The 8,225-nt window shown below is 32.9% G+C and overlaps 1 long non-coding RNA gene across 1 annotated transcript; it reads left to right on the plus strand.

Annotated features, from left to right (window-relative positions):
* The first annotated feature begins 3,426 nt into the window (after window positions 1-3,426).
* Window positions 3,427-4,489, plus strand: LOC141484903 (uncharacterized). The gene is made up of 3 exons (XR_012466874.1): window positions 3,427-3,600; window positions 3,703-3,783; window positions 3,897-4,489. It is a non-coding gene; the product is annotated as an uncharacterized lncRNA (long non-coding RNA).
* Window positions 4,490-8,225: the final 3,736 nt, after the last annotated feature.

Consider the following 8,225-nt stretch of genomic DNA (forward strand, 5'->3'; position numbering starts at 1 on the left):
GAAAAATTCAACTAAAATTAACGAAAATCAAGAGAAACTTCTACTTTCTGCTCATAAAGCTTATGTCACTGTCATAACCTAGGTGAGCGTTTTGTTCTCCAAAGTGGACTTGATGGAAATAACCGCAAAATATTATGCATCATTCCTATCCATGGCACCCTTGACAAAAGTAAATGAATTTGTATTGAGTATTTTCCTCAGTAATATTTAATTTATGTTCTCATTTGTAATCCAATCGCAAATAAATTAGTATCGTTAGATTTGTCAAAAAATCCTTTTTTCGGAAAGTGCTTGTCAAAAAATGGTCGCCATTTGAAAAATAATAGTTAGACACGAAAATGTTATTTTGTAAACTTGTTTCATTCATATTCAACACACTAGTTACTAAAACTCCGCTATTGCAATTTTCTGATATCACCTGAGGTCCATAGATTAGTTTACGTCCGATCATGGCCACCTAGATGCAATTTTAAAAGTGACTCTGAAAAAATCAAGTAGGCTGAAAAACTTCCGAAAATGTCAGTTTCTGATCCAGAATTGTCTCAGAAATCCAAAAATGTTACAATATACAGGGTGTTCCATTTAAAAATTCAGAACCGGAGCCATTTCCGCTGAAACCGGAAGTGACCGGAAAGTGAAAAATATGTGAAAACTCTTCTCTCCACATACCATTTATCTGTACCAAATCACGTTTTGATACACCTAATAGTCTAGAAGTTATGACTTGTCTAATAGATTCGTTGACACCCGGTATATATATGTATATATATATATATATATATATATATATATATATATATATATATATATATATATATATATATATATTTTGAATATACAAAATGAAAAAGAAGAAGAAGAATATATTTATTAGGTAATCCTAATATAAAATATTATATAAAACATATTACTAACATAGAAATTGAAAATAATTATATAAAAAAAACTTTAAATGTAGATATAGTTCAAAATTGAAAATAAAAATTTTTAGTTTGAAAAATAACGACATATGCTATTAAAAATACATTGCGATATAGGTGCAGCTCCAATACAATGATAAAAAGCAGAAAACAACATAAAAATTATATATTTATCGATATTATCTCACCAAGTATTATTCTATCTAGCGTTATGGATGGGTTTCAATAACTGTTCTTTAAAAATACTTAATGATGGACTAGATTCAATTTCATTTGGTAATTTATTGTATGCATCAAACCCTTTGAAAAATAAAGAATTCATGGCACTTCTCCTATTTGTTCTGCATAAATGCAAATCAGTATGATTTCTTGTGGCATATTTGTGCACTTCTGAATTTAAACTAACAAATTCAGAAAAATGGGAAGGTGATAAGTTATTCAGAATTTTATATATAAATGTCATAGTTGAGTAATACAACCGTAAAGAAACTGGTAGCCACCGCAACGTTTGTAACATAATTCCAACTTCAGTGAATCTATTCACAAAATGACTACAGAGTGAAAAGAAATTGAAAAAATAAAAATGAAAATAACCGGAAAATTAAAAACAAAATAAAAATTGAAAAATTTTCAAACCAAGTTACTTCACGACGTTTCGATTGTTAATATTCATGTTTTACTGCTTGTTATAATTGATATTTCAGCTATTCACCCTAATTTTATTTGTTCTTTCATAGATTTCGCATCACAGTACAATCATATTAGACAATGGAAGTGCAAACTAATAAAATTCACCATGAAACATTGTCAAGCACTTTCAAACAAAGGCAGAGTACTAATTGATGTAGACTTTAAATACACTAAGTCGCATCTTAATACCTGTTTCTAGATATTTGTCTTAAGAGATATTAATTGAATAGAATTGGCTGATACTTGATGAAAATCCATGTCAAAACCAATTGATACAGTTTATTGTATGATTTTCACATGTTTCACTATACAATAGCTTCCTGTTGTGTCGCGGTTTTGTAAAACTCTTTATAGTGAAAATCATATACAATAAACGGCATTAATAAGTTTCTACCTTCTTAACAAACATACATTTTTGTTACTGATTTGCCGAAAATTACAAACTACCAATAAATATGAATAAATCAAGAATGTTCTTTTTGATTTGGCGTAGGCAACACTGACAGAATATGTAAAAATGCACAAACAATGGTTCAGCTGGGCAAAAACTAGTCGTTATAGATTATATGGAGTACCGCGTGTTTTGTAACAGAAAGGGTGCACCAATACTCCAGCAAAATACTTTCTGGTACCAAACAAAATATATATTCCAGAATTTGAGCTGGTAAATAAAAATGTGAACTTGGGACAATGACAGATGTAAATAAATAATAAACCACATAAGTAGTTCCACTTATGTCTCTCTTGCGTTTACGCAGTTATTTTTATTAAGTACTATTCTTGGGTATTCACATTTTGTCTTTAATCGAGGACCGCCTGCCCGGTACTGACGATTCCCAATAGGCTGGAACAGCTGTCTATCGGTGGCTTGCGTATATTTTTGTTTTAAGGTGATCAATGTTTCATCCTGTATATTGCTTCAGTTAAGGAACTGCAAAAGATAGTTTTCCTAAACCACAAATCCCACAAATTAGATAGAATTATTTCTGAGAACGACAAGCAGTCAAAAAAGTGAATTCAGATAGGGAGTACCGATCCTTTTTAATAACAAGCGAATCATGTTATGTGATGTATAATGGCAGTCCCTTTTTGTGTTTGATATTAAAAAGATTATCTTTCCGAGTATCTAGTTGTCGATTCATTTGCAGAAGAGAAACCTCTTGGTACCAGAGGTGAGTCCACTACCCCATTGTGTTTTTATTTTTCCAAGAATGTACTCGAATATTCTTATACGGTTTTTCTTTCCTACAAAAAATTTTCTCAACCTAATCCAAACCAAAGACTACAGAATACTATAAGACGTGTCACTCGCTCATTTTTCGACATCTGAGAAATCTCGCCGCCCGCTAGCGACAGCGGGTAATTACCAGCCGAGGTAGTACAGTGTGTCGCTTGAAGTTACCAGTTCTCGTCGGCACACGAGATATAAAGGTTGTCCGTATTGTTTGGTATTGTCAAAGACTACAGAATCGGTAAACTTTGGTATTGTGATTGTGTTGTGTTCGTTCGGAGTTCGAAATATTTATTTTGTGAAAATGTCGACGTATTGCTCAGTGGATGGTTGTCTGAGTACGGTGGGGAGCCCAGGTATTTCGTTTTTCCGCTGCCCAAAGTACAGTGAAAGGTATGCATTCAATATATTCACCATTAATTTTTATTTTACCTATCTATACCTTTTATGGTTTTGTTGTATAAAATTATTCATATCGAAATATACCGCCGGCATTTGCCAATCCAAACTCATTTCAATCTTTTTTCAAAATGTTCAGTTTATCGATTGATATACTTGAATTTTTTTTTAGGTGTCAAAGTTGGAAAAATGTATTAGGCTTCATTGGGAATCATAGATATGCTAATCTTACCCCAGAGCAGAGTCACAATAGAATTAAAATTTGCAGCTTACATTTTAGAGCCGATGATATTGTGAATTCTCGTATTCATAGCTATGCTGTTCCTTCATTGCGTCTGCCTCAAGATGGTTCTCAGAAAGGTTGGTTCAGTGAAGTTTATAGATTCAAATGATGAAAAAATCTTATTCCACTTTTTAACATATGAAATTTACAATATCAATTTTGTTGTTTAAACCTTCCAGATGATGATGCCATTGCCGGTACTAGCAAGGATTTTATTTACATTGATGCTCAGGTTCAAACGGATCAATTAGGATCACGAGGTGAAATATCTTTTCGTTATATTATATACTTACCTGATCTATTTTTATATGCTTTGGAAACAAAAACGATGACAAGAAAACAATTATTGAAAGTACGTACATCTTTCTTTTAGATGAATGCAGCCAAACATCTGCTAAACTCTCTTCGGGAACTCCAAGAAAAGTGGCATTACGAAAAAAAATTGTATCACTAGAGAAAAAAGTAGCTTCAACATCGAAAAGAACACTGGACGAAACCGGAATTACTCTGGATGATGTTTTCAAGTTTCTGGATCGAAAATATCCTGAGCAATATTGTAAGCTCTTGAAAGCACAGCTTTCTTTGATGAATAAAGTACCAAAAGGGTCCAGGTATAGTGACGAATTCAAACAGTTTGCATTGACTGTTTATTTTCTTGGTCCGAAAGCATACAAAAAATTTTCAACAATTTGTAGATTACCGTCAAAAAGTACACTTCATCGTTTCACGAAAAATTGGATTGTTGAACCAGGCTTCAACGATTTTATTGTTCGTTTTATTGAATTCAGGATTGGGCTCATGAAGGAGAAAGAAAGAGATTGTATTTTATGCCTAGACGAAATATCTTTGAAATCTCATCTTTATTATGATATTTCCGGAGACAAAATAGTAGGTTTCCAAACGAGTTTGAATGGGACCTCTACTGACATAGCAAGTAGTGCTCTAACAGTAATGGTCAGAGGTTTAGCAAGCAATTGGAAAATAACACTTGCATACTTTTTCTATAAGACATCAGCAACTTCTGATGATTTGAAAGATATTTTGTTCAAAACGGTACGAAGATGCAAAAGTATAGGCCTAAATGTCATGGGGGTGGTTTCCGATCAGGGTTCAAATTTTCAGAAGTTGGTGAAAACTTTGAATGTTACAGACGAAAATCCCATATTTCTGATAGACGATCATAAATTTGTATATTTGTTTGATATCCCGCACTTACTGAAGTCGACACGAAACAATTTGTTTTCCTATCAGTTTTTACTTCAGGGTGGAGAAACAAGAAAACATTACATAGAAACAATGTATAATTATGATAGAACTAAACAATATAAATTGGCTCCTAAACTTAATAATGACCACATTTATCCAAATAATTTTCAAAAAATGAAAGTCAAGTTGGCTTCCAAAGTTTTGAGTCACTCTGTAGCCGTGGCTATGCACACATACATTGACTTCAATATTTTGTCCAAGGAAGCATTAGTTACTGCTGATTTCATTAAAAAAATGAATGATCTTTTTGATTTATTGAATTCGAGCAATTTTGAGAAATGTCAGGCTTTTATGGGAACGGAAAAGCAGATGAAATGTCTTCAAGAAGCCTATGTCATGTTTCAAAATCTCCAAGTAAAAAAACACGATGGCAAAAATGTCACGAAACAATTGAAATTCATTTTTGGGTGGAAGTTGACTTTGAAAGCAGTTTTTGCCTTGTGGGAGAAGTTGAAAGAACGTGATTATAAATATTTTTTCACGCGTAATTTGAATCAAGATTGTTTGGAGAATTTTTTTGGACAGATCAGAAATTGTTCTGGCAACGCAAAGAATCCAACACCCATACAGTTTTGTAGAGCTTTCAAAAAAATATTTGCTTTGAAATATTTTGATTCTAGTGAAGGTGCTAATTGTATGGATGATGTTAATGACGTTTTGTTAAGTTTGACGCCAGAATTAACTGAACAATGTCGATACATCCTTGCTACACCCGACATTCCAAACTATGCTCCTTTGAAAGTTTTCACTCGAGATTATAAGAACCTTAAAAGTCCCGAAGGAAACGTTCTTGTCTATGTCACAGGATACCTCATGAAAAAATGTCTCATGCAACATTCGTGTGACATTTGCATACATTTTAGCAAATCCTCAGAAAACCTTCTTGATCAAGATGCAATTTTCTGTAAGCTAAAGGCTTACAGTACCGACAAATCATCGTTTGGTGGATTAACCGTACCATCAAGAGATATTGTTGACCATGTAATAGAGATGGAAAACATATTCATTGAAAATTTTGATAAAATCGGCAGTGAGAAGGGAATTGGACAGTATTTGAAAACAAAATATTAGAAAATTCTTTTCTCACATCCATGTCAAAAATTCCCCTTCGATTATTATATATCTTTATATACAAGAGTTCGGATATACTTTACTTTAAAATTCATGAACCAGGACATGAAGATTGTTGGGAAACATAAATCATGCAATGTAAAATTGAATATTTTAAATCATTTATAAACATATAACATTATATAATTGTATTATTTTTGTTAATAAAACATGTTTTTCTGAACGTATGTTTATCATTTCATCAGTAAATCACTCTGATCTGTTTCTTAGATCTTTATTCATGAGTTTATCTATCATGTTTCTAGAAGTTGATCGACAAACAACTACTTTCGTATCTTTGTTTATCTGTCTGATACAACCGAGCAAGCGAAGTTTCAACTTCGGGACGTCCCCTGTAGATATCGCGAATAGGAACTGCCCTCGTATAACTGTCATGCGGCCGGCGGCTTCCGGACATCGTCTGTCGGCGATATGATTTATGGAAATCGCAAAAAATGCAATCCTGAGCCGTACCGACAAACGAATTCCTTGGAGTGAACCAACTTATAGTATTCGGTAAACTTTGTCCAAACACGAGAGTGTTCCTATTTACTGACTCGACTCCATTTATCCATTTGGATGTCCTCTTTGACTCAAACAGAGGTATTTCCTACTATAGTCCAGATTTACCAATTCCTAGCGAGTGACAAGACGAAAAGAAAAAATACAACAACTCCTCCTTTCTTACTGCTTGAGGACCTCATCCGCTCTGTGAGTGTTATTTCTTTAGAATCAACGTTGGATGAAAGGCCAGTTATAGATAATACAGTTCTTTCAGTATTATAATTTTGATTCAATATTTAAGTTCTTACATTCAATATTTAACTGTTTATATTTAACCATTCAAACAAACCATTCATAATTATTTATATGAATTTGCTATATTCATGAATATTCGAGCCCTTTTTAGGTAACATAACTCATAAAAACATTCTATTCCCCAATAAGAAAAATCATCTTTTCCAAATAAAACCGTATAAAAAAGACAGTGGCGCCCTTATTGTATCCTTATTTTATTTAACAGAATCACAGTAATCAATCCACTCCCATATGCCGCCGACGAACAGCTGCCGGAGCTACTTTGCCATGTTTTTTCTTTTGTAAAAAGACAAAACAGGGAAAACGAATAACAGACTCTTAAATTGAAATCAATATGGGAATGATCGGAATAGTACTCATCTTGTTCACAAAAAGGATTTGAAGCTTTGATAACTTCTAATCATTACATGCGACCCGACTGTGCTATCATCTTCATGGCTGTGCTCAAACTGAACGTTTTATCTTCTTATTTGTTCTTTTATACGGTTAGATCGCCTCAGTAGATTTGTTATTGTTGCTGATGGTTCATTAATTACCGTTTGGGCAGGTATTTGTCCTCCCATTTCATCCGGATGTCTCATTAAATTTTGCCTGTACTTGTGATAAATCAGGTAATATTCTTTGTGTTGGTGTTTCTCTAGGTTCATTGTTTCTTGGAATGTGTATTGTTTTGTGGAGAATATTGAATGTTAGGTCTTGTTGTGTTTTGATTTGTATTTGTTCCTCTATAGGTGAATTATGGCTTTTGCATTTATGGATGTTTAGGTTTTTCATACGGTTCCGTTTATTGACTTGTTTTATAAGTTTGATATTTTCTGGTAGGGAAAAGTTATGTTAGTTTTGTATGGTGAGTGTGGAAAGGTTTGATTTATATGTTATTGGGTTTATGTATGTTTTTTCGTGCTCATCGTACTTTTGGATCAGTTTTCTCTTGGTTTGGCAGATATAAATAATAAACAAATATATATCTTATTTATATCTCCACAAAATAATACACTTTTCTAGAAACAATGAACCTAGAAAAACACCAACACAAAGGTAAACCAAGTACAGGCAAATTTAATGAACCATCTGTAACAATAACAAATTCACTAAGAAGATCTAACCGTATAAAAGAACAAACAAGAAGATAAAATGTTCAGTTTGAGTAGAGCCATGAAGATGATAGTACAGTCCGCTAACGAAAGCGCTCGCATATAATAATTATAAGTTGTCAAAGCTTCAAATCCTTCTTGTGTCTGAAAGTTACTTCTTTGCATGATCTACACATCTTTGTATAGAGTTACTATTTTTTTAAATTGATTCCTTCCTTCCTATCTTTGAAAAATTCCCCAATTTTTTTGTATCAAGATTGAGAAAATTAGTGTAGGTACCCGTCTTTTTGAACAGGATTGAAACTGTCGATTCGGATAAACCCACAAATCAGCCGTAACTCTCAACAAAGAAGGCACTCACATTATCTCATTCGATGATGCAATAATACTTGATAAAACTCAAAATTACTATC

Source organism: Leptinotarsa decemlineata, unplaced genomic scaffold, assembly GCF_025532065.1.
Source record: "Leptinotarsa decemlineata unplaced genomic scaffold, Ldec_3_MD MMD2_tig00026299_RagTag_RagTag, whole genome shotgun sequence".
In the NCBI taxonomy this organism is placed as follows: domain Eukaryota; kingdom Metazoa; phylum Arthropoda; class Insecta; order Coleoptera; family Chrysomelidae; genus Leptinotarsa; species Leptinotarsa decemlineata.